The 27,380-nt window shown below is 41.3% G+C and overlaps 1 long non-coding RNA gene across 2 annotated transcripts in view; it reads right to left on the bottom strand.

The window, feature by feature from the left end:
- LOC143836777 (uncharacterized) overlaps positions 1-27,380 on the bottom strand; it is a 690,947-nt gene that overhangs the window by 130,005 nt on the left and 533,562 nt on the right. Inside the window, exon 7 of one of the 2 annotated variants that reach the window (XR_013230728.1) lies at positions 4,666-4,736. The exons of the other annotated variant lie outside the window; for it this stretch is intronic. This is a non-coding gene — a long non-coding RNA (uncharacterized LOC143836777). The remainder of the gene's footprint in view (positions 1-4,665; positions 4,737-27,380) is intronic. 2 annotated transcript variants of the gene reach the window in all.

Here is a 27,380-nt window from a genome sequence, read left to right as displayed (position 1 = left end):
AAATAGTACTACAAAATGCAAAGGAAAGAGGTGATTTGGGGTTACTGGATTTGAAATTGCATTTTGTGGCCTGTTTATTTTAGATGAAAGACTGTATTATGTTAAAAAATGGATGATTATTGGATCTAAAAGGTCATGATTTGAGATTTAGATGGCATGTGTATTTATGTTATGACAAAGCTAAGAATGTAAAAATAATTTAATTAGACATACCATTTTTAAAATATGGAACAAATATGGAACAGATTATGTAAAAAAATACTTTTATGAATTTCTAAACAAGAAGCTTTTTACAGGAGAGAAATTATATTTAAAGATAAGTAGTTGACATATTGTGCTATACTGTTCTCTTGATGACAAGAGAAAACTAGATAACTGAAGGTTATTCGTGTCAATGACTCTTCTAATCACAATTACTAGAAAAATTTAAACTACAATAAAATGCATGGCTTTGATCAAGCCAAGACTGTTTTTAAAATACAATTATGTTCAAATGATGAGCATGTTATTGCCAAGTTCTATAAAATTTTGTTGAAATTTGAGACAGAGGAAGTATCTGTAAAAGAATGTATGGTAAAATGGGTAAAAAAACTGTTGGGCATGATATACAAATGACACAATAAGAAAATATGTGGACAAAAGGTCTTAAATTTACATTATACTGTAGTCTTCGGGAAAACTTTTATTACAAGTGTCCTTTATATTGCCACCCAGAAGGTTTTCAAGAATGTACAAAAGTATGTTTAATACTTGCTAAAGAAAATTAAAGTTGAAAATTAAAAGAAAAAAGTAGATCACTACACCAGGCTATAAAGTATTACCATAAAAATCATATGTAAAATCTGTATGCTGTTATATAAAAACGTGAATTTGCTTTACCATGAAACATAAAGCAAGTCAAAATGTAAAAGCTCACGATGGCCTATTATGCACGACTGCTGAAATGGCGGTTGGCAGTCACATGGAAAACGCAGAGGACGAAGAAGCGAAGCAAACCACAAATGCACGGGATGAACGCAACGGCAGCAAAACGCAGAGCAGCCACTGGCTGCAGCCGATGAGATGGTGATGCGGAGCAAACAGGAAGGGAGGCAAGCATGGTGCTGACCCAGGCTGGGCCACCAAGCAGAGCGGCCACAGCACTCGCTGGCGCCGGCCCTGCCAGCGGAACCAAAGGGCATGGAAGGGGAGAGAGCAAGCACACCCAGAAGCCCTGTACACCACGGACCTCCCCGATTATGCACGCAGCCACTCTGGAGCTGCTTCTGGTTGCGCCCTGGTCACCCAGGAAGCTCCACTTTCTTCTGCATCTCACTAACGCAGCTTTTTCGGTGGCATACGTCGACTCTGCGCCCGGCTGCCGCCTGCAGCGTGCATTATTATTGATTTTAGCCACCGCCATCCCACCTTGAATGTGGACCTTCCCCTCTGTGCATAATAGGCCTAAAAGATCATAAGATATTATCTTAAGCACCTTGTAGGAAAACCATTAGTCTAAACCATAAGTCCACAATGACTTGTATTGCCATGGAACTCCTGTTCTAAGCTCCACACTTGATTTGTATAAAGTGATGACCAAAATGGTTGAGTCTTAGTGTATACATTTTATCTTAAGAACATACAAACATAGCAGCCATTTTGCAGGATCAGAGCAAGGTCAGCCGTGAATCAAGTATCAGAAATTGACCTGTGGTCTGTCTACCAATGGACTGTGATCCACTGTGCATTATGTTCTATATGCTTCCCACCCATGCCCTAGAATAGCGATCCCCAACCTGTGGGCCGTGGACCACATGTGGTCCTTCGACTAATTGGAGGTGGGCCCCGAAGGATGCCTTCTCCCCCCCAGCCCTTTACAACACACTTCGTGTGTCATTGTCTCCCATCACTCCCAGATGGGACTATCTAGTTGCAGAGAAACAAGCTCAGGGTTCCCATTGATTTGTCATTGTCATGAGTTAAAATTTCCATGGAAATAAAATGTTCCTTATGTTCATTGTTGTGGTGTGTCTGCATCTTATTTTGAAGGGATGTTTAAACATTACCATAGCGACCAGAGAGCGTTAGGGCAGTGGTTGAGAGTAGAGGAGTAAACTATCCCCCCCCCCCCACTGGGCCTCAGTAAAAGGCGTTGAGTGGTCCCCGGCGTTGAGTGGTCCCCGGTGATAAAAAGGTTGGGGACCACTGCCCTAGAATATAACCAATACTATCTTGTTAGTTACAAGTTGCTAGAGAAGATCAATAGCTACTCAATATGGAATAGTAAATAGAGTGCTGGAATTGACTCTTGGATTTTGTATCTGTGCTCAAACATGAGCATCCATATTTGATCTTAGAATACAATTCAACAACCTTCCATGTATTTGTCCTGAACTCCATGGAGGAAAGAAATGGTAATAATCATCACTGAGTTGCCAGCTCTGGGTGAGGAAACACTGGGAGATTTTGGAGGTGGCACTTGAGGAGGATGAGGTTCAGGGAGGGGAGAGATTAAAGCAAGCTACAATACCATAGAGTTCACCCTCCAAGGCAGCCATTTTCTCTAGGAAAACTAACTTCTGTCATCTGGAGCTCCATTGTAATAGCGGGCTCCATGGGGAGGTTACCAACCCTAATTACATTGCAGAAAATTTAACGTTAACAAAGAGGCCTGAAGGTCTGAGAATTGCTGATGTAATGCAGTTTCTTACTTGCATTGTAAGGTGGAAAGAAATCCATCCAACTAGAAAGAGACAGCACAATAGCAAACTGAGTGTGACTTTCTGTTGGCATGAGGAATCCCATCCCAAATTAAATGTTCCAGTCACCACCATGCAATGCCACAGCCTTCCTAATAAACATTTACTATTACAGCAGTCTAAGAATGATGGCATTCTTTTACCACCATCCTTTAACACAGAGTGCCAAAAAAAAAGACATCAGGCCTTCCCCTGTAAGTTGTTTAGCTCTGCAGCAGTTGAATAGCCATTACTGTGAACAACTCCAGTGTCCTGTAGTAAATTTTGCTCCTTAATAAAGGCTACTAAGTCACTGGTGACATGGACACAGTTTGTAAAAAGATCTGCAGTTCAAAGCAAGAACATAAATAATGTTGACATTTTGCCAGCAAGTCCATTCAAGTATTGGAGGTATTTGTTGCTTCTCTGATAGTTACAGCCAATCCTATCATTTGAAAACGGAAGGAAGTTATTTTATAAGATACAAAACCTTTCACATTCCTGTGATACGTAATTTGGTGTGAAAATAACTTCGATTTTATACTTCTTTACAGATAGAATGCTACAAGTACTTTCCCATTTAGTTTGATATGATAAGTATATAGCGTATTTTTCTGTATGTGTTGAAGCTTTCAGTCTTCACCCAATTTAAACTGCATCTCGGAATATTTATGTTCAATGGCCTTTCATAACTATTTTCTTGAGTCATAGAACCAATCTCAGTCACGTATTCCAGTAATATCATTATCATTTGCAGTGTGTCACTTAAAAATAATAATAATAATAAACACACTGACGTTTTCTCTCTACATAATGATGTGCCTTATTTTTTGGTCAACTATCTTAACTAATTTTGCAGCTAACCTGTCACTATAATACTCATAATTAAGTGCAGGAACAATACAGAACCTTGTGAGAAAGATGACATTTACCATACATTAGAATTTAAACTATACAGCTATTTAAATGTATTTTAATATAGCCATTTACACACAAAAAAAACCCTCTGTGAAACATAACAACATAGGCCAGCCTTCTCCCAAAACTATTTCTAGCAGCAAAAGTTCCATGAGAGCTGACATCCAACAGTTCACACATATATTATTATTCTGTAGATGTAGAAGTTACTTTATTTATTCAGAAAATGTATATGATGACTCTCCAGAGATCTGGAGCATACAATAAAATCAATAAAATAAAACAAGCCATGATAAACAGACAGCATAAAACAGTCACTAAACAGCACAGAGAGTGGCACATAGAATGTAACTTGGCAAAAGGATCTTAATTGGTGAACTGGACATTATGAGAAGTGGCAGTCAGTCCCTTGTCTGCTTTCTAATTCACAAATCCACGTATTGAAGCCTCAGTAAAATCAGAGGGCAGAACATACCTAACTCTCTGCCTATGTACTGGAAATACACTCATAACCACAGACCCTAATTATTCTGATTCTTAACCAGACCATAATGCATGGATTTTTAACAAAAACGCCATAAAATGGAGCCAAAGACAGACAGGGGAGATTTATCTATGAACATGAAGAACATGTTACGTTTGCAGAAAAATCAAGAATCTTATGCCAAAATATCTCCCAAACATAATAGGGGGGGAAAAAGAATGCCCATTGATTCTAGGTTCTGAGAACTCAAGGTCCTTTGGGGGCTGCTAGGCAACCACAACAATATTGTAAATCTTTGGTTTCTGTAAAAGGGGAAGATAGACTTTGTGGCCAAAACAGCTCTGGAAAAGGTTGCATCCTCTTTGTCCATCATGTCCCCTGATCGAGGAGTACTCACTAGGGACTGTCATGGTGCCTATTGGAAAACCACTATCTACACAACTTTGCCTAGCCCACTGGTGGAGGCCAGTGTGCAACAGGGCCCAGCAGAGGAATCAGATAAATCCACAAGAAAAAGAGATTTGGAAACAAAAATGCTCCCCTTACCATTCTGGAGGGTTCTCTGAGGGATCCAGTCCTATGCTTCTGTGTGCCTCAATCTTTAATTCTGAAAGACCCTTGATAACAGAAAATGGTGTTCCGCATCAATATCTGCTTCTCCTCCTCTTATTATTAGCAGTGCTTTTGTTTACCAAACTATTTCAAGTTGGCTAATCACATTCTGCATCATATGGCAGGAATTCCCATTGGAAATGCAAAGTAAAATCCTTGACAGACCTTCATATTGCAAAGTAAAGCAAACAGCGGGTACCGTATCCTCATTATTTGTGAACTGACAGGCACTCAAGTTTGCTGTTGTTTAGTTCAGTGTTCAGGCCTTTAGTGTGTAATGAAGTCAAACCAATTTCCCATAGCTCCACCTTCTATATAATGAAGAAAATTAATTGCAGACTATAAAAAAGACAGGGATTGCAATCTGCTCTACTAATTACTGACTATATGGCATTACCTGACTTTCCCTTTCTCCTCTCTTCTCAACACTAATGATCTCTCCCCAGAGGCAATGTTTAAGCACCAGCTCAATTTTTTTGCCTCCGCTGCTGTTCTGGAGAGTCCACCTCAAAATCCAATAAGACCAAATTGAATAATACTGGAGAGAATTTCTTGTGCATTTCATATTCTTCCCCTTGTTGTACCAAAGGGGATTTTAGAAAACCTAATTGAATGACGTGGGGAAGAAATTCCATAATGAAATGCACAAAGGTGAAATAAGCAAAAGAAGACAGAGTATCTTCCCTACCCCCCCCCCCCCATACACAGGGCACTATGCATTGTCTTCCTCTGTTAGGAGGGACTGTAGCCCTTTCACTTAACTCATCCCTAAGGGTTACTTTATACTTATGCCTATTAGATCACTGAGAATCTTTATGATGTAGCAGTTCTCTAGTATTTTCCAGGCAATCATGATCTATCCTGTTTCCTCTTGACCAGGATAGCATAATCTCCTGAGAAGCTGTTTGCTTCTGTAAGTTCCTAGTGAGGTTTTGCTAGCAGAACATTAGACGTGACTGCCCAGCCTTTTGTGTTCTACCACCTTCACTTTCCAAAGCCCAGAAAGCAATATAGCAGCAGGAGAAGCATGGGAAGATCCTCATCTTCAAAACCTTTTTGCCCCGCAAAAAGGACTCCAAGCAAAACCATGTAAATTCAGTGGCTCCCATACATACTGTAACCAGGAGATTCTATGAATATCTCAACACTAAAGGAATCCCCCACTGCAATCCAGATAGCTCTTTCCATCTGCTTCCTAATGAGAAGAAGAGCAATATAGATGTCATCTATTGGTTTGCTGATTTTCTTAACAGTTTAATGATTCTAATCCCTATTGTATTTATTTTAAGACAAGTCAACTCAGATTTTAGTGCATATTAGATTTAAAGCCTGTTGTACTTTTAAATACAACGGGTGCTAGAAAGGGAGGCAGGGGCGGAAAGAGGCCTTCTGGGCCCGAGGGGATGGTCTCCTGCTGAACTCACGCCATGGCGCTGCTTCCCCGTAGCTTTCTGGACTGTCCTGGTCAGGGCCCAATCGGAAGGCGCAAAGTACCTTCCGACTGGGCCCTCACCCGGACCGGCCCCGCCCACTCTCCGCTCACTTAGGCCTTAGCCTTTCATTTAATGGCGACCCGCTGTTAAAGATAGCTATAGAACATTACAATTCAAAAGGAAAATATAAAAAGATTTAAAACATTTCTAATCAGTAATAAAAAACTAAATAAGAGAATGTGCAATCTCAGATAATAATTACTTAGCATCATAAGAACATTTCCAGATTACATACGTCCACCTGTCCTATAGCTATTCTAGATATTTGCTCTCTGCATGTCATGAACCACCCCGAAATGGCAGATCCAATAAGGTGGGGGGGATGTCTATAAATTTGACAACAATAAATAAACCACACAAATGAAATAAGATGTAGGGAGCGTTTACACACAAACAGCATTTTCAAATAGAAAGAAGCACATCTATTAAATAAAATGAATTAGGTTAATAGGTCTCCATTACTGTGGTAAAGTCAGTATATGTTTGGAGTTCACAGTGAACAAATCTAAAAAGCCTTCATCAGCTCAGTCCCTTGCCAAAAATAACAACAATAACAGCTAGATCTTGAAGACATAATTTTTCTTTTAAATCAACTTCATGCCACTTCTACTTTCCCTTTGACTGCAATCATAATTAGAAATTAACCAACTTTTATCTCAAATACATATAGGTGTAAGAAAGTGGACTTTGGGTAAAACATCTTTTTGAAGTGGATTGTGAATGGTGATATATATATATATGTTATATATATATATATATGTTATATATATATATATGTTATATATATATATATATATATATATATATATATATATATATATATATATATATATATATGATATATATTAGACCTTCCATGGGACCTTGATATATTACTTATTGTTAAAGGTTCTAACAAATACACAGACATATGTAATATTGAATATACAGAAATGATGAAATATGTAATATTGAATATGCAGTAATGATGAAGCAAGTTACTGCATATTCATTATTACGTATTTTCACCACTATATTTGTGTAATAGTTTTGTTGTGAAGTTTGAAGCCTGAAATGTTGAATATAACTGTACCCCAACAGAAATAAGAACCAAACATCGAGTAAGGAACAAGGGAAAAAGCCACAAACTTGTATACAGTTTGGCTAGGCTGCCCAATAACCTGACTGGCTCTTAATGGGCACAGTTCATTGGTCCATAAGATTTCCCAACTAGAGTCTCTGATTGGTTGCTTAACAATTCTTCATTTGCATAATGTCCGAATTAGCACAGCTTGGAATACATAACAGTTTCTCAAAAAGATTAATGGTATATGAACAGAAAAACCAGAGCAAGGAAATATTGGATTATGATTCATACTGAGATGCAAACGTTATTGAAAATTAAATTTCTATTAGATTTAAAATGTATATCTATAGCTATAATAAAATGCCTAATGACCTTTTAGCCTTCACAATGCCCTTTTGGGCCCCACAATTTAGGGGCCAATGAATGTTCCTGCCTTGGGCCTCCTGCTTGTGTCATCTTGCTGCCTGAGTGGCTGGCCGCCCAATCAGGCTGCACCTCCCGCTCCTAACTGTCATGCCCAACAACTTTACTCACTTTGCCTCAGACCCCTCCCTGAGCTGGTAGGTGGCAGGGTTGCAATGGGGGCCCTTTGGGTTGGGCTGGTCTAATTCATCCTCCTCTCTCAGGACTCTTCCATCTCAGTTCTGCAAGCACAAACCAGGTCTGAGGGGCCTTTAGGTGTTAACTGTTCTAACAAAAATGTCAGCAAGTTTTGTGAATATATTAGCAAATATTCCCTGCACTTTTCCTGATAAAATATGGACTTTTCATAATCCCCAACTTCTGTACTTCTGGCCCTTCATGTCTCCTTGAACTTGCTGACATCTAATTTTTTCACGTCTCCCACACAGAAGGTCAGCCAAGCAAGGAGCCACCCAGAGAAGTGGGCGCTACAGAATAAAAATGTTTTATCCTCAATGTGCCTCTAATAAGCTTGGAGGGGCCTTTATAACCCTGGAAGCTGGTCTCAGTGAGGCTCCCTGCAACATATGGCGACCAGAGCCAATAATAATGTGGGGAAAGGAAAGTCAGCCAATTGGAAGGAGAGACCTCTAAGGCCCAGCCTCTGTGTGCTGTGGGAATTCTAAGGAGATATCCCTCTGGTTGGGGGTGACTGGAAGATTCCTTGTCAAAGATTTTAATGTTGGACCTATTTTGGCAGGATGGAGGAAGCTGGGGGAGGGAGAAGAGCAACTCTAGCGTTGGTCTCTGAGAGCCATTGTGAGATAACAGTTAAAGAACTGAGGCCTCTAACCTGGAGAGCTAGGTTTGATCCCCCACAGGCAGCTGGCTGGGTGACCCAGTTCTCTCAGAGCTTTCTCATCTCCACCTCCATCACAGGGAGGCAGGAAAGATGATTGTAAACTGCCTTGAGACACCAGAGGCCTGCTGGGTGACTGTGGCCCACTCCCAGTTCTCTCAGAGCTCTCTCATCCTCACATCCCTCATAGGATGTCAATTGTGGGGAGAAGAAGGGAAAAGCTGCTTGTCAACTGCTTTGAGACTCCTTTGGGTAGTAAACAACAGGGTATAAAATCCAGCTCTTCTACTTCTAAGGGGCAACAATGAAAGAAATATGTGGGCACATAACATTTTATCAACAGTAAACAAATGGAGACAGAAGGAGTAGGGTGGACACCTGTGTACTGTGACTACCCCATGTAGATTAGGGCAGGAGGACATTTCTGTATCTGTGGCCTAATACACACAAGAATAGAAATGAGGCTGAAAGCAGAATGGGGAGAAATGGGCTACCATGTAATCTCCCCCTAATAAAATTCTCCAGTCTTGAAAGCTCATCTGTAACCATAAGTACGCCCTTATAGACTGGACAACCCCTCCCCTTACTGTTCCCACCCCCAAGCTCTAGTGCCAATTGTATTCCTCAATACAACAGGCTTTGCCCCTAGTTATTAAATGAAGTACCAAATAACACTAGAGTGTGCAGTTATCATGTTAATTATATGATAACTGCAGCAAGGATGCATCAAGATGAAAAAAAGAAACTCCACCAGATCTTGTGGGCTGTTCAAACAAAATGGCTGAATACGCGACAATGGCAATACTCACTTATCTGAAAAACACCAGAAAAAAATTGAGGCCTATCTTATATTGATTATATAGATAGTGAAATGAGATGGAAAGGAATACCCAAGTTATTATGGGTAATATTATGCAATATTACAGGTCTTCCTTTTTTTAAAAATCTTCTAATTTGTTTACACCTTTATTTTGTATTATAAAACAGTGACTTAACGTCTTTAAGAAATAATATCTTTGTAATATGCAGTGTACTACTTTTAAATAAAATGCATTTATTAAAAAGGTGTGTGTGGAGGGGAATCCCTATGGTAGCTGATTTCAAGGTACCGTTAAATTGCAACATTTTAAAAATTATGTACTTATTATATTTTGCCTTCGTGGTGTGGACAATTTGGATTTTCTGCCTCAGGAATCAAACTGCTTTGCACGGTTTCTAAGCGAAGCATCTGATACTTGCAGCATTATTGGAGTTAATTGGCTGTGGATATAAGACCAGTTGGAGCCCTTTGTAAGCTGTTCTGAGGGTTATAAACGAAGAGTAGGGTGTAAGCTAAATCAATAAACATTTTAGATCCAAGAGCTAGAAAAGAGGATGCGCTGATGTCTAATAGAGTATTAAAGCTCTTAGCACAATAGAAATTCAAGAACAGAACAGGGAAGCCTCAGTCCTTGTAACAAGGGAGTACTATAAATGTAGTTCTTCCTATATCACGTAGAAACTCTTTCTTATTGTAGCAGCCAGTTTTCATTCACTTCCAGGTGTACTGTTATGTTTTCACCCGAGCAACAAGCCATGCAGACACGGATTGGGATGTAGCATGACACAATGGTCACCCAGACACAAGATGTATATGTGATGGCTTCTAGGAAGTCCATTCTCATTTATTTTTGTATTATCAACATTCATGTGACGGGTTGGATGGTATGTTGCAAAATAAGTCCAGCTTCACTTAAAAGTCTAACATTTATTCCAGAATCTGTTTCATGAGTATTCCCAACTTTCCACCTACAGAATAAACAGAAGGAATTTGTATGGTAGAACTTATAACACAAATTTGATTGCTGCTCTTTCAAGTAGTTTGTACTTTTTGTTTTTTTTTCAGAAATAAAAGATATTTTAAAATAGTACATACTCAGTGCTCCTTTTAGCTATAGTTTTACCTTTGTAAAATATTATTAGAGGTCAAAAAGAGCTTTAGCCCTACTTAAAATGCCTTCCCCATTAGTGGGACAACACCTTTCTTAAAGACCTGTTTAATACATGCTGTCGTGTTCAAACTGTAAATTTCCCACTGTCACTCTTCTCCTGCAGCAGAAGTTGAATTTTTAATGCCATATGCCTTTTGGATAGAAGTGACCAGCCTTTCTTTCTGATTAAAGATTTGACATTATGCTTCCTATAGGCAATATCAAAAAAAAATGCAGCAGAGGGTTATATTTTATTCATAAAAAAATGTGCGCCAAGAATTAAATCCATCTTTTTATCACTTTATTTCCATTCAGGAAAACGAATCAGGGAAAAAAGAGATACCACTATTAGCCTCTTGGGTGACAGGATTATTTAACATTATGTTTTGGAAAGGTGCCCACGGGAAAAGGAGACCTGGTTTATCCAGAACAGAGAAGACAAAACCTCAAATTGTACCTGCTTCAAACCAAAATGTCCAACAGCAAAAAATTCAACATGCAGCCTGATCCTGAACCTATATTTGTTAATGTAGAAGTAAATCCCAATTACTTCAGTGGGGTTTCCTCCTAGCAAAGACTGCAGAGTTAACATAGTTAAACTGCATAAACCAACCAAATAGGTACCGTATTTGCCGGCGTATAAGACGACTGGGTGTATAAGACGACCCCCCAACATTTCCACTCTACAGTACTATGGGCCACTATGGGCAGCTATGTCTATCCCAACTGGAGTGCACCCGGCGTATAGGACGACCCCCCCACTTGGAGGCATGTTTTTCAGGGGGAAAAAGTAGTCTTATACGCCAGCAAATACTGTAAATAAGAGCCTTGAACTATTCACAAGTAACACAGAACGTCTACGATGGTTTTTATTGTAGTTACTGATACTGATTAAACCATTATCTGCATTGTGTTTCAGCTGTGCAGGAAAAAGGTGGGTATAAATGAATACTGAGAGCCATGTGGTGAAATGGTTAAGAGGGGCAGACACTAACTTGAAGAACTGGATTCCATTCCTCACTCTTCCACATGAAGCCTGCTGAGAACTCTCTCAGCCCCATCTACCTGCTTTCATGTGCATGCACACTTGTTCAGATACATGTCAACACAAAAGCTTATACCTTGAGTAAAACTTTGTTGTCACTGGACTCAAGCTTTGTTCAAGGAATGTAATAGTTCTTTTTATGGAACAAGGAAAATATTAGATCTTCCCTTAATTTAGCAGCATTACTTTCTGGTACCATAAAAGGAAAAAAAATTGACCTCTGAACAGTTGCTACATGACAATTTGTATTATTGATTTGTTTTTCGTACTTGTATTATTCTGATTATGATGTTCACTGTCCTGTGCCATCAAAATGTGTGAAGACATTATATAAATTCAATTAATAATGATGATGATGACGACCAATGTTTGACTCTTTGTTTAATAACCAAAACCAGTCGTAACATCCACTCCACACAAAATAATTAATAATTAATTCATGTAAAAAGAATATTTGAAGTGGTATCTGTGTACTTTAGTACTGCTCTCCCACGTAGGGATACAGATTTACCTTAAGGTATCAATTAAATACAGTTTTTGCTTCCTTCTTTTGATGATCCCACCAGCCAATGTGAATTTTAGTGGGCCAGAAACACACATGCCCCCCAGCCTATTGCTCATCAAGACCTTTCTTTCCTACGTTTCAGTACCATAGCAGTCTAAATTTATCCTTCAGGTATTATGGCATGTGGTGACTAGGACTCAGATTGGTGAGGGAGGAATTTGGAGTTTGTATTGTAAAAGCAAACCCCACTGGTTAATGGCCCTGCTGCATCTAATCTGTTATTTAAAAAAAGTTTAGGAAGAGCATTTTGCCCCAACTTTCTTTTTTTTTAATAAATTTTATTAATAAAAAGGGATGTTACATGTACAAAATTGATAAAAGTACACAATACAAGACTCTTATAAAAATAATTTAAAAATCCTAAAATTACCTTAAAATATTGTTGACATTTTTTGTATTGCTTTAGACCAGATAGGATCCAGGTTCTCTATATCTGTATTGTTATGGTATGCAGTTGATTTATTTAAAGTATACATTTCCCGTATTTTCAAGAGCCAATCTTGGAGTTTAGGAGTAATGTTTTCCTTCCGTTGTCTAGCAATGGACCAGACTAGTATATACTAGTCTGGCAGCTGTAATCATATGCAAAGCAATAATCCTATATTCACCTGAAATAGTAGGAAGAGAATTTAATGACACTGTATCTAGACTACATGGAATTTCTATCTCTAGGCCAGCTATCATTATCTGAGCTATCTGTACCCAGAAATTATAAGCACGATCACATTTCCCCCCGCATGCCTTCTTCTCTCAGCAGTGCCAACATTTGGTGTTATTATTTTTATGAATTTTGGCTAGTCTTAAGGGTGTCAGATGCCATCGATGAACCAGCCTTAGGAAGTTCTCTCTTAATGAAAGGCTAATTGTGAAAGCTGTGCCTTGGGTAAAGATGGATCTCCATTTTTCTTCCCCCAATTTTTTTTTTTTTATTATATCTTCATACTATTTAATAGAATATTTTTATTGGCTTTGGGAAATGTTTTCGACAATATAGAATAAGCTTGAGAAATAATTTTATTCTTCAAACTCTGTTAGACTTCTCAGCACCTTTCTCTGATAGCGAATTAACTTCATTAGAAAACTCCTAATATGCAAATATGGAAATCTGAGAATGTCAATTTTGCTACATTTTTCCAGATCTTTGTAAGGTATTACTTGGTTCTTAACAATCCAATTTCTATATTCACTGAGATTTATTAATTCACATTGTCTTAGATACGCAAATTCCAAGCTTTCTTCATCTACCATATCATTAATAATAGATGCCAGTGTTTTGGAGCCACAGTTCTCAGCTATAAAGCACAGCTTTTGTTGAGTGCACTAGAAGCACAGGGGTCTGCTGAGAGGGGCTTCCACTTGAGTGGAGTGAGTAAGCTATTCTCTGACTCCTGGAGGTGGAGCTACAGCTCTTAGGTATAAAGTGCAAGAAATTAGAAGGCTGACCCTGTAAAAGGAACACCGGCTCCCTCTGTGGTTTGCTCACAATACTTCTAGCAGGGTAGATGAGCTTGGGAGGTCAAGGAGGAGCAGTAGAGAACCCCTCTAGTCAATGTTTCCTGATAAGATATGCTCCACATCAACAAAGGTGATGTGCAGCTATATCCTTCCTGCTACAGCAAGCACCCCATTTCACTCTAGAAGAAGAAGAAGAAGAGTTGGTTCTTATATGCTGCTTTTCCCTACCCGAAGGAGGCTCAAAGCGGCTTACAGTCGCCTTCCCATTCCTCTCCCCACAACAGACACCCTGTGGGGTGGGTGAGGCTGAGAGAGCCCTGATATCACTGCTCGGTCAGAACAGCTTTATCAGTGCCGTGGCGAGCCCAAGGTCACCCAGCTGGTTGCATGTGGGGGAGTGCAGAATCGAACCCGGCATGCCAGATTAGAAGTCCGCACTCCTAACCACTACACCAAACTGGCTCTCAAGATACCTTTAAACAACTTATTAAGGTAGAAAGATAGCAGGGGAGTGGAGGCTATCCAGTTTTTTGTGGACAGTGATACCTGTATGATTATCTGCCCATTGGGTGGGAATCATGACTGTATGCTCCCTGCATGGAGCTCTTGAAGCTAAGGTTACTGGAGAAACTGAGGCAGAGAGCAAGGTTTGGGGAAGAGACCTTCAGGTGCTTGCCAGACCCACAAGCTGTCTATTGACAGCTCTTTTACTGTGGTGGAGAGAGTCTCAAAAGCCTCTGCACTATTCAGCTGTTTTTCAGACTTTGTTGTGCTATCCCTTTCTGAAAAACCATGCTGACATGGACTGAGATCCCTTTCAACAGAGCTTGTGGGGCCATGAATTAGTTCAGTTTGCAAACAAATCTCCCGGTTCGGTTCATGGCTCAGCCACGAACTACTAACTGACACCAACCCACTTGATTCCAATTTGTACCCATCCCTACTTTTAACACTGTATTATGACCATTTCTATATGCTTCTGTTATCATACTTGAAGCAACAGAGATCTGCTTTTTCCAAAACCTACACCTTTTCTCTCTTTTTTCACTAGCCACCTAACCATCTGAAAATCCAGTCTACAGTCCTCTGGTTTACCCATCAGAACAGCATGGGGAATGTTGGCAAAAGCTTTACGGAAATGTAGGTAAACAACATCCACTGACTTTCCACATTCTAATAAGCCCATCACTCAGTCAAAGAAGGAAAGCAGATTGGTCTGGCAGGACCTAGTTGGAGACAAAACCGTGCTGACTTCCCCAGATCAATAAATTGTTCTCCAGATGATTGCAGATTGCCCCCTTTAAAATCTGCTCCATTATGTTCCCTGAAATTGAGGTCAGACTGTAGTTTCCTGGGTCATCTCTCTTCCCTTTTTTGAAGACTGGGGTAATATTTGCTTTACTCCAGTCTTCTGGCACCCAGAATCCAGTAATCTCCAGTAATCCAAGAGGTCCTAAAGATGATGGACAAGGGTTCCACAAGCTTTCCGGAAAGTTCTTTGAGCACTCTCAGGTGCACACCATCTGGCCCAGGAGCGTTGAACACATCCAGTGCAGCCAGTTGCCTCTTGACAACCTCTTTGTCCATGTCAAACTGCCACCCAGACACGATACATTGCCTTCTACCATCCCTATATGTATCCATATTCTTCTGGGAAAACACTAAGGCAAAATAGGTACTGAGACTTTCTGTTTTCTCACTGTCCTCTGTCAGTTTCTCTATCCATCTTCACCCAACAGTAGGCCTATTGCCTCATTCACCTTACATTTGCTCCTCACATATCCAAAAAAACCTTTTCTTGTTATAGTGGGCTTTCTCTGACCTGTCTCAGCTCACTCCCAGCTTTGGTCTCTCTGAAGGCTGACCTAGAATGCCTAATAACCTGCAGATATTCTTCTTTAGAAGTCTTTCCTTCCCTCCATTTCTTGAACATTTCGTTTTTCTTCCTTAGCTCCTCCTAAAGTTCTCTGTTCATCCAAATAGGCTTCTTGGATCTCTTACCATGTTTCTGTATTGCTGGAATAGCATGCAATAGCATTGCATTGCAACTGATGCAAAATAAAGGAATAATCACACAAAACTTTATGAACAGGCATTGTTTAACTGGTGTCTTTACTCACTTATTAGTCAATAAAGTTTTCTACTGCGTATTAATGTCTTTTTTCCAATTCCTTTGGGAATGGGGTGTGGCCAGCCAGTGTTGGAAAACGTGAGATCAGTAGTGTTCATGATTCAAAAACATATGAAGAATATCATACCAGGGGCATGAGAAGAGATGTGTGTTTAGCACAGTTAATTAATTTCCTAATATGAATTTCCTAATCTCCTTCTAATTGGCTATTTTTGGAGACTTCTTGTTCCTTTGAACATACTTCTTCCCTGCTTTCTTCCAGAACAGACTGAATGTATGCAGTTAGACGGTTAGTTAGGACTCTCTTTCTATATAAAGCTGTTTATCTTCTAAATAATTTTTTCCTTTTTAAGCAGTTTGATGCTATATTCTCTTTGCATATTTAAACTCTGCTAACAAAAAGAATCTTAGAACTATTAGGGTGTGCATTTGTGGTCTCACCGGCCTCTGATTTTAAGTTACAACATTTCTGAGGAAACAAGCATAAAGATTTTTTTCCAGCCATGTATGCTCTATACATCTGAAATGAAGGATCACATAGACTTGAAGACTTTTTCTGTTTTATGTCTCAAGTGTGCTCAATGCTCCATCTTTGGAAAGGACTATAGCTCTTTTGAACTGAAGCCTGCAGCTGACATGCTTTAGAAGAATTAAAATGAATTTCCAAGGAAAAAACACTTCCAAAAAAATCGACAACAAGAAACATTCCACTGATGCTGAAGGGTCAACATTTTTTGACAAGTGCAATACCCTGAAGCTTTCAGAATGAAAACAACATTTTTTGTTCGACAATTAAGCATTATAAAATGGAACAGAATTAACGCACCACAGCAACCTTTCTGATGCTCCAGTGAATAATCTTATTATGACAAGCATGAATGCATTACCTCTTGAAGGGTTTAATGTGAAAAACACTGTTAGTCACCACTGGCGTTCACCTGCTGGAACAGTGGAAATACAATATTGTTTTAGGATTATGACTAATTATCCACAACTCCATTCTAATTCATACAGTAGGAAGAAGGAAAAAAAATACAAGTCATACCTAGTTAAAAGACTGCCAGAGAAACATTCATATAAAGTTGGCCTGGAATCTCCTACAGCTTGATGACTTGGATGATTGATTTAAACATGCCAATCGCTGTATAGGGTATGCCAAGTAGTATTAGATGGAAGAGCCATTTTCCTGGTTCATGCCACGTGTGCCAGCCCATATAAAATAGTCTTTGCTTATCAGAAATATATGTGTAGCTGCTGTGCTGATTTAACGATACTGAACTCATACACTAGGGCACATAAGACAGAAGTAGGGTTGCCAGCCTCCAGGAATTACAAATGGTATCCAGATGACAGAAATCAATAAAGAAAATGGCTGGGAGACAGGGTCGAGCTTGAGTGGTGGTGGTTGCTGAAGAAAGAGAGGCTGGCTGGGGAAAACCGGAGGCTTCTTCTCGTAGAATTTACAATTTCCCTTTGGGGCCAAGATAGTTTAAAGCAGTGGTCCCCAACCTTTCTGAGGCTGGGGACCGGCAGGGCTTCGGGCTGCGCCCGCAGGCCGCACCCCCACGGGCCATGCCCGCGCATCGGGCCGCACCCGCGGGCTGCGCACCCACGGGCCACGCCCGCGCATCAGGGCGCGCCCGCGGGCCGGGCCCGCACGGCCCGGCCCTGATTCCCTCTCCCCGCCCTCCCGCAGTAAGAAGCTTCCCGGGCCGCAAGCTTGCGGCCTGGGAAGTTTCTTACTGCGGGGGGGCGGGGAGAGGGAGCCGCGGCCCGGCGCCATGGCCTTCGCGGCCCAGCACCGGGACGCAGCCCGCAGGTTCGGGACCACTGGTTTAAAGGAAGGGAATTTTGTACACATATTTCTTCCTTTGTAACCATGTCTGGCTGCAATCCTGAACCTAGCATATTCATTAGAGAAGTAGTAGCTTTGGACCCACCTTAAACATAATCAATTCCCATTCCAAAAACTTGGTCTAGAATACAGCTTCCAGGGAAGGTTGAAGAAAGTACTGTGGACAAGGGTCCTGGACAGCCCATCTATTCCAGGGCAAGGCCACCTTCCTCAGCCTATCCCCCTTGGGTGGCCTTTTTGGAGTCCTTGCACTGTGTTTCTTTCTGGATGTCTCTGCTGGCTGCCATGAGTGATGGCCTTTTTCGCATTGGCACCATCCCTCCTGGGTAGTCACCCTCTGGGAATTGTCCTGGTAGGGATGTCAGCCTCCAGATAACACCTGGGGATGTCCTCGAATTATCACTCATTTCCAGACTACAGAGATCTGTTCCCCTGGAGAAAATGGATGAATTGGAGGGTGGATTCTGTGGCCTTGTATCCAGCTGAGGTCCCTGTCCTGCCTGGGTTCTACTGCAAATCTTCAGGAGTTCCCCAACTGGGATCTAGCACCCCTACCCCCTCACCTCCCACCAGTGGCCAGGGAAGATCAGGCAACACAGGGTTGTTGCACAGATAGAAAGGAAGAGAGGAGAGGAATGTAAGCTGCTTTGGTTCCCACTGTGAAGAAGGACCATAGTTTTTCTAGGTAGAGGCTGTGGAGAGGGAGGTATTCAAGAGCTGAAGTCAGAGGGGCAGAGAAAGGTAGGTTGGCTGTTAGATGGGAAGCAGACAAGTTGCCAACTCCAGGCTGTGAATTTCCCAGAACTCTCCTTTGCAGTTGGGAGAGCTGATGCCCTTATTGCGGCTATTGGGGTGTGTGGGGGGTGAAGCAGGTCAGTGACTGGGAGAATGATGGTCAGAAAGAGAGAGTGATGTAGGGGGCAGGAAAAAAGAGCTGAGTTTGTTGCACCCCAGTTTTTACTACACAAAGGAGTCTCAAAGCAATTTACAATCATCTTCCCATCCTTCCCTGTGAGGTAGGTGGAGATGAGAGAGCTCTAATAGAACTGCTCTGCCAGAACAGCTCTAAGAGAACTATGATTATCCCTAGGTCACCCAGCTGTCTGCATGTGAAGAGAAGGAGAATCAAACCTAGCTTTCCAGAATAAAGGATGCTGATCTTAACCACTATCCCAAGTTGGCTCCTACAGAAAGACAGAGAGAGAGAGGTATGAAGGAGAGAGAGAACAAGAGAACAGGCGAAGGGAGGAAGATAGAGTGAGAACTAGAGAAGTAGGCAGAGAGGGGAGGACGCAAAGATGCGGAGAATGGGATAGCCGCTCCTACAAATCTCGTGTGTCCCTACTTGTATACTTCTAAGAACATAGTACAGAAATAAAGAAAAGAAATGAAACCTAAGATTTAAAATGAGAATTTGAGCAGCAGCTCTTTGAGCAACAAGCAGCATTCAAGATTTTAAAAAATGACATGGATTTTGAATATAGAATCTATTCTTTGCTATCAAGGTTCAAATATAAAGCAAAACCAATAGACACACGTTCCATACATCAAAGATCCATATAAACTAAGATCCCATTCATTCATGCAATCATTCATTCATAAATAGCTCGTGCCTATTCCTCCCAATTTGCTGAAAATAGACTACATTCATACCGATCCATGAATGATCATACTAATTTTGTATTCCTTTCATCTCCAGAATGTTGCAGGTGGGCTGCAGAATTCCCTTTGGGGCCAGCAGTCTTCTATCAAACACTGATGAATGACTGGTAACAAACAGAGATGCCACAAGCAGTTCTAAAATTGCATGAATGAATGAATGAATGAATGAATGAATGAATGAATGAATGAATGAATGAATGAATACAGGCACTTACATTTCAGTATTCTAGATCCCCATGTACCTTTTTATCATGGAGACAAAAATCACATAACAGTGCTTTACACTCTAATAGAATTCTGGGGCTATTCCGCACAAGGACCAATGTTGCCAAGTGTTTTCAGAATGCAGAAGCGCTATATTAAATAGTGGAATTTCGTCATTCCGCATACCTTTATTTTTAGTGGAATATAGAAGTCCCAGTAGCGTTGTATTCATTCCCCACATGTTTCCGGTCTCGCTGGAATCGCAACAAAGGAAGCAATATTTTTCTGTGCTTCCTCCCGCCCCTGGCCGTCAATCAAACGGGACAGCCAATGGACTGTTGTGTTCATGCTCCCAAAAAGCCTCTTTCCTTTTAAGAACTGTTTTTTAAAAAAAAAAATGCAAACACACCCAGTTGCAACGAATCTGTGTTAAATCATTGTTTCAGAAGTAGCGTAGCGTTTTTTTCAGGGGAAATCCACTTTTCCCGATTTCCCGAAAAGCACTACAACGATGCAATTTTTGTGGGAGTGTTGCAGGAGTTTTGCAGATTGTGTGCGATGTCATGCAGAACATTGAATTAGTAGCGTTTACCAAAGGTAAGACTTCTGCTACATTTAAGTCGTGCGGAATGGCCCCTGGTATTGTTCTGTTTATACATTTTACTTTGAAAATCCAAAGAAGTGTGCCACTGTTCTCAAGCCACTGTCAATAACCTCACTTCTGCAGGGCAGGCAGAGTGGTGGAGTTCCTATCTGCACCGACTTCCCAGCACTATCAAGGAAAGGACATATGGTGAACAAGAAGACTCACAAAGGGATGGGAGAAGGACAATGTGGTATTTGCCACATATCGTACTTCTGATTTGATTTGGTTTTGCAAGCAGGCAGCCGTTAAGCCCAAGAATTCCCCAAGTCTTTTACACCTCACATGTAACTCACAGTCTCCTATGTTTCCCTCATCCTCCTATTCACCTTTTGTAATTCATATCCCCCCCAGGCTAGCCTGGCACCTGGGTTACTTCCTACTAACAGTGAATAGCCCCCCACCGTTGTCATGCCGACTACCTGTAATCCCAGGCAAAGTGTTATCTTGTGGCGATATCTGAACTGGGGGTATCTCCCCACTTCAAGCAAGAACCATATAAGCTGTTGGTTCGTTATTTCCCATTAAAGTATTCTGATTTCTACAAATTCTACAAATCACGAGTCATTGTGGTGTTTACGGGACAATCCTCATAGTCTGTTGTGGTGAGAGGAAGGCTGTCACTTGGAGCTGGGCAAGGAAAAGTTCCCTGTGGCAGCAGAGGATAGGACCCAGAGTAATGGGTTTAAACTAAGTGTAGAACAATATTGGCTAGGTATCGGGGGTGGGGGAGGGAATTCAGAGTAGTTCAGCAGTGGAATTGACTACTAAGGAGGACTCCCTCACTGGCAGTCTTCAAGCAGCAGCTGGAAAGATATTTATCCGGATGTTTTAGGCATGAGCAGGGGGTAGGACTAGATGGCCTGCATGGCCCCTTCCAACTCTATGGTTCTATGATTCTATGATAATATATGGCATGCTTACCGCAGACAAACATGTGTCATGTCAATCTTCCTGGAATTACAGCTCATTTCCAGATTATAAAGATCAGCTTCCCTGACAAAAATGACTGCTTTGACTCTGAGGCATTGTATCATTTTGAAGTCCCACCTCCAAACCTCCAGGAATATTTCCAACCTATGGTAGCCAACCTCCAGGTGGGGCCTGGAAAGCTCCTGGAATTACAGCTTATCTTGAGAATATAAAGGCAGGAGCATCCATTGGCCCTTAAATTGTAAGTCCCAAAAGGTAATTGTGAGGAAGGTCATTAAAGGTATCCCCTGTGCAAGCACCGAGTCATGTCTGACCCTTGGGGTGACGCCCTCTAGCGTTTTCATGGCAAACTCAATACGGGGTGGTTTGCCAGTGCCTTCCCCAGTCATTGCCGTTTACCACCACCACCACCACCCCGCAAGCTGGGCACTCATTTTACCAACCTTGCAAGGATGGAAGGCTGAGTCAACCTTGAGCCGGCTGCTGGGATTGAACTCCCAGCCTCATGGGCAGAGCTTCAGACTGCATGTCTGCTGCCTTACCACTCTGCGCCACAAGAGGCTCTTAGAGGAAGGTCATTAGGTCTTTTATAATAGCTACAGATGGGAGATCTGTGTGGTTTATTCCTGCCTTATTTCAGCCCTGAAGAAGAAATGAAAAGGTAAAATAGATCCCAGCTCACTGGCTTTATAGAATGCCTCAGGACTGCCTTCCTCTTTCTGTTTCTTCTTTCCCTTCTAGATTTTTTAAAAAACAGTTTAGAGTTCACCAGGATGTGTGTATGTGTGTGTCTGTGTGTGTGTGAATCTCCTATCTACAGGGCTTTCTTTCTCTTTTATACAGGATGCTGGCTGTGTATCAATTTGTAGTTCTTTGAGATCTCCAGGCCCCACCTTGAAGGTCAAAAGAGAAAGCAACTATCCTGACAGGTTATCCTGGTTGCTGCTCCCATTTGGAAGTGACAACCCTAGCAATGCAAATCAATTGTGTTTTATGGAGATCTCTAGGCCTCACCTGGAGGCTGGCAACTCTATCAATATACAGTACTCAAATGTAGGTAGGGGTTACACATGTCAATTCTTGTGATGCAGGAAGAGAGAGCAAAGCCTGGCAACATCACTTCCTGTGGCGAGGAAGTGGCCTGGTCACATCTGGATGATGTCACTTCCAGTGACAGGCTACTTCTAGGAGGCAGAGAGGTGCGGCCAGCAGCCATCACTTCCAGGGTACCTTGAAGCTTGAAAAATATTCCAGGGTAAAAAAAAAGTTGAAAAAATCTGGCCTGATTTCATGAAATCTTGGAAGCTAAGTATGGTCAGTATGTGGATAACCGCAGAGGAACAACAAAAATTAAGTTCAATAGCAACTTTAAGACATGCTATTGGACTCAATTTTTTCTGCTACTTCAGACCAACAGGGCTACTCACTTGAACCTGCAGAGGAAGGCAATGAAATAATCTCTGCTTCTCACTTGCCTTGAAAGCCCCTTGCTGTGACTTGATGGCACTTTAAAAAACATATGGCAGTTGTTGCCTTTTCCAAAATAAGAGAAACAGCTCTACCAGTGTCACGTCTTTTATGTACATAGACCCATAACTGTGAACATTTGTCAGTGAGTACTGAGACAGCAGCTTATGGGTGTGGCATGATCTTAGCTAAAGCAGAAGAATGAATGGCGGGTAGGCCTCAAGGAACACTGTCCAATAGATCTATAGTTCTCAAGCATCCTTCAAGCCTTATGAATGGCCTGAGGAAAACTGCACAGCCAGGACTTACTGAGGCTGCGTGTTGCCACGGTGAGGTGGTCGCTGGGAGGCAGGCCTAGCTGACAGCTAGGTCTCCCGGCACATGGGCGGCCTGATAGAAAGCTTTTTTCTTCATGGTCTGATCTAAAATGCAGGTCTGGACTTCATTTTCTGCCAGCAGCAAGCAATGTGGCACAGGTTGTTTCATAATTCCAACATCAGCCTTTTTCTAGATATGGATCACAGCAAAAAAAAGAGGGGCAAGTTTGAAAGCCAGATTGTCCAGTGATGCAATAGCAAACTTTTAATTGAGATTGAAGACCACATCAGATTCAAAGTTTTGGTTCTCACCTTAATAGCCCTAAATGATTTGAGGCCTTAGTAATTTTGGGACTGACTCACCCACTATGTCCCCCAAAGGGTGTTAAGGTCTAGTTACCAGAACCTGCTCTGGATTCCTGGCCCCAAAGAGGCTTCAAACCAGAGCCAGGTGGAATGCTTTGCAAAATGAAATCACATCCCCGTGGAACCTTAAGGTAGTTCTGCAGGCCTAAGGCTGAAGCCTGAATTGAGACGTAATCCAATAACCTCCACAGATACCAGGTGGATCACTATGGACAATATTTAGTATTATTTTAATTTTATGAGGTTTTAAGCCTTAAATTTAGATTAATTTATTTTTGTTTTTTGTTTTTTGAGAATTTTATATGTAATTAATCTATAATCTTTGTTGTTATCAGCCCTGTGCCCACAGTGATAGGGTGAAACAGAAGCCTAAATAATTAATACATAAAATAAAAAAATACTCTTACAGGTGTTGTAAAAATGTAGAAATGTTGTGGTTCAATAACTACTTTGCAAAAGCATCCACGATATGAGTTACAGAGAGCTAACCAGCCAATTGTGTGATGGAGCAATTCTGGATGGCTTTGATTACACTTCACACATATTCATAATCATTTGGCAACAGTAATTATAAACTTGGTGGCATATCAGCAGTGTTTATTCCTTTCAGGAATATTTATTCAATTAAACACCACAGTAGGCAAACCACCACATGTATTTGTAACAGTGTGATTACAGCCACCTCAGTGGTTGATCCCACACTGATCCAATTATCCATAAAAAGACTGCCACCCTGGTGGTTTTCCCCGCTGGTTTATGTATTTAATACATAAGTGACACTCAACCCTTATGTATATTACCTGGGTATTAAATAAACATGAGGTTGCTTCCTACAGCTCTGTTCCCCTGGAGGTTTCCTCCAGTGCAAGGTGCCTTCCCTTGTTGAAAGACATCTCTTACGGCAGGGGAAGGGTTCTTGCACAAGAGAAGAAAATGCCTCTGCTACCAGATCTCTGGAACCCAACCTATGGTCAAGAAGAACCTGTGAACTGAAGTTGTTACACACATCTGAACAAGTGCAGGACCATCCCACAAGGTAAACATAAAAGAAGGCTCAAATGGAAATGATGGAAGGCTGACATACATTACAAAGTGGTTGTGTCTTCCGCATGTCCATTCCAGTCCAATCAGATATGCACTTGGAGTTCTCCTCTGGCAAGTTAAGTTTCAAATGTGTAGAACCCCAAATAGGATCAGAGCAATGGAATGTGGGCAGTGTGTGTGACTAAACCTTCCCTGTGTGCCACTTTCTTGACCTGGAAAGCTATTTACCCTGTAGGGAAAACTTGTGTTACTGACAGGGCAGGTAGTTCCTCCTCTAGGATATTTCAGTTTAATAAAAAAAGTACTGGAGGGGGGGTGGGTATGCCTTCTCTCCCCACAAATTATGGCCCTGATCTGAACTGAGTCTGGACAAGGTCCAAGCATAGAACTCTGATTGACAGGGTAAGGGCACATGGGAGGGGAAAGGAGGGGCACAAGGACATTGTAACATATCCTCCCTTAGCATGATAGCAAGTGATGGCATCAGAATCTAACAGGTTTCTGCCTGAACATTTGGTAAGAATGAGCACCTAGATGTTAACTAACCAAACAACAAAAAAAGTCCTTGTTGCTCCCACTGGTATAATTGCACATCCAACTGTTAAGCATTTTTTTAAAAAATTGGTCAACTCCATGAATTGTCCAGAATTTCCATTGCAATTTATGGTATCTTCACTGCACACTTTTCACCATTTTGTGTGGTGGTATGAGTGGGGAGAGGACTCTGCAAGTACTTTATATAGAACCATAGAATTGGAAGGGGCCTCCTGGGTCATCTAGTCCAACCCCCTGCACTATGCAGGCCACTCACAACCCTATTGCTCATCCATTGTAACCTGCCACCCCCTTGAGCCTTCACAGAATCAGCCTCTCTGTCAGATGGCTATCCAGCCTCTGTTTAAAGATTTCCAAAGATGGAGAACCCACCACCTCCCAAGGAAGCCTGTATATAATAGGACTGAATGGGTTGAACATTAGGCAGCATAGTATACACCCTGTTGACTCCACCAGTAGGTTTTCTTGGAAATTCCTCTACTAATGTATTCTGCAACCATTTCTAAAGAGATCCATATGTTTTTCTCTGCACCACGTTCTCTCGTAGCCTAGTTTTCTTGGCCTAGTTATGCTTAGGAGCGGTGCCAACCTACCAGCCCACTTATCTGCTTTTCATTATGCATTACTTTGTACACTTTCCTCAGCAAGAGTTCCAAGTTACATTACAGCGACCCCAGGAAATCCAATTTACTATTAACTTCGGAACAATACTTCTTACTTTAATTAAGTGTTTAACCACTTTACCTGAGCTATTGGAATCCATGTGATACAGTCATACAATGCATATGTACACACATTTCCTTCATAAGCTTTGTAATCATACAAATGCCCCAGCCAAGTTTCTACCAGTATTCTTTTCAGCCATCTGGGTAGCTCTTTACCCAGTTCTCTCCTTCTAAATGTATGGCTGGAATTTTTCAACTAGAAGCTGCAGGGCATTTTCATCATTCACATAGCATCTGGTCTTTACCCCCCTCACCACCATATTCTCAATCAGGTTTCCTAAAGAAAGGAAAGGCAGTAGAAAAATATCCCAATAATGAAGAATTCCAACATACCTTTAATGGTCTCAGACAAAGCATAGTAGTGGCCCATTGGATGGCCAGAAAGCTCATATTATTCATGGAGGAAACTTACAACTTTGTTTTACTTGTTTGCTCTGAAGTTGCTCAAAAAGCCATAAGTCCTCCAGACTGCTCTTTAGACATTGCCAAAGTTCAGGGTAGTGTTAAGATAAATTCTCTTAATTCCTCTTTATCCAATTTCTCCCAGAAATACAGCCGTGCATAACTTTTCCTCTTTCTAGAAATCTGAAGTCTGTTTCTGGTTAATTCTGTTTTGATCAAAGGTGAATTCAAAGAGGGGCAGAATTTCACTCTGTAGATGTTCAATGGCAAGCAATATCTTCCCAAACCTTCTTATCCTCCTACTCTACCAGCCACAAAGTGGGACCCAGGGATTTTCTGGAGCCACAATTCATTTCCAGAGTACCAAGATCAGTTCCCCTGGAGAAAATGGATGCTTTGGAAGCCGGACTCTATGGCACTGGGCCCCACCGGAGGTCCCTGTCCTTCCAAGGCTCCAACTCTTAAATTTCCATGAGTTTCCAAACATGGAGCTAGCAACCCTGACCCCACTGACCAAGGAAGAACTGGCAAACGCCACCCCATGGTTTGTAATATAAAATAACCCAAGGACAGAAATTACAATTACTTATGAGAGTCACAGGAATCAATGGCTATATGTGTTTAAAAAATGATGTTAAGAAAAAGAAATTCCCTTCCTGATAACGCTGGTTTAGAGCAATCTTGGGTGTTTTAAGCATACGCACATGTGTACAAACCAACCATGCAAGGTCTTTATTGATGCTAATTAATAACAGAAGAGGAAGGAACTGCCATCTGATACCCCTCGATTTTTAAATCCTTACCCCATTTCAAGGCCCACATCTATTCAAATCCATGTCTGACTCACAGTAGGACTTGTCTGTGACCTCTTTTGTCCAAGCAACAAAGGGCTTTTGCTCTAGCTTAACTGCACTGACTGTTCCCCTCCCTTACATACAGTGTTGTGTGCAAATCATTGCTCTCTCAGGGCATTTCTGCACATCTGTAAAAATAGTGTTACGCCAGCTGAATGGCGTAATACTAAAGATAATCATGCCTCCTGGCCCCTACTCACCTTTCTGATGTCTCGCTCTTCTCTGTCGCCTTTTTGCCCTTCTCACCCTCCACATTGCCTGCTTGAAATGGTGGAAGAGAGCAACTTGGTTTATAAGCAACTTTCTTCCGTCTGTCAATCAAGCTAGGCAGCCAATCTCCTTTCTTCGTGCTTTAAAGGTCCCGCAATGCCCGCTAATTTTATTTTCTTTAATGCATACTTCTCTGTTGCTATGTCTATGCATTTAATCATAGATGCATAGCGCTTTTTGAATGCTACGCCTTATTGAATCATAAGTCTTGATCATTAAAAAAATTAATCTCATTACCAATTTTTTTTTGGGGGGAAGCTTTAGAGTTGCATGCTTTGTCCTACAAAGTTGGGGGGGGAGTATTTCTGGCATCACCAGCATGCTTGTCCACCTATTCATTGCTCCACATCAGACATTTAAAAAAAA

The sequence above is a fragment of the Paroedura picta genome, chromosome 4 (assembly GCF_049243985.1).
Source record: "Paroedura picta isolate Pp20150507F chromosome 4, Ppicta_v3.0, whole genome shotgun sequence".
Lineage (NCBI taxonomy): Eukaryota > Metazoa > Chordata > Lepidosauria > Squamata > Gekkonidae > Paroedura > Paroedura picta.
This window is presented reverse-complemented; position numbering and strand designations above follow the sequence as displayed.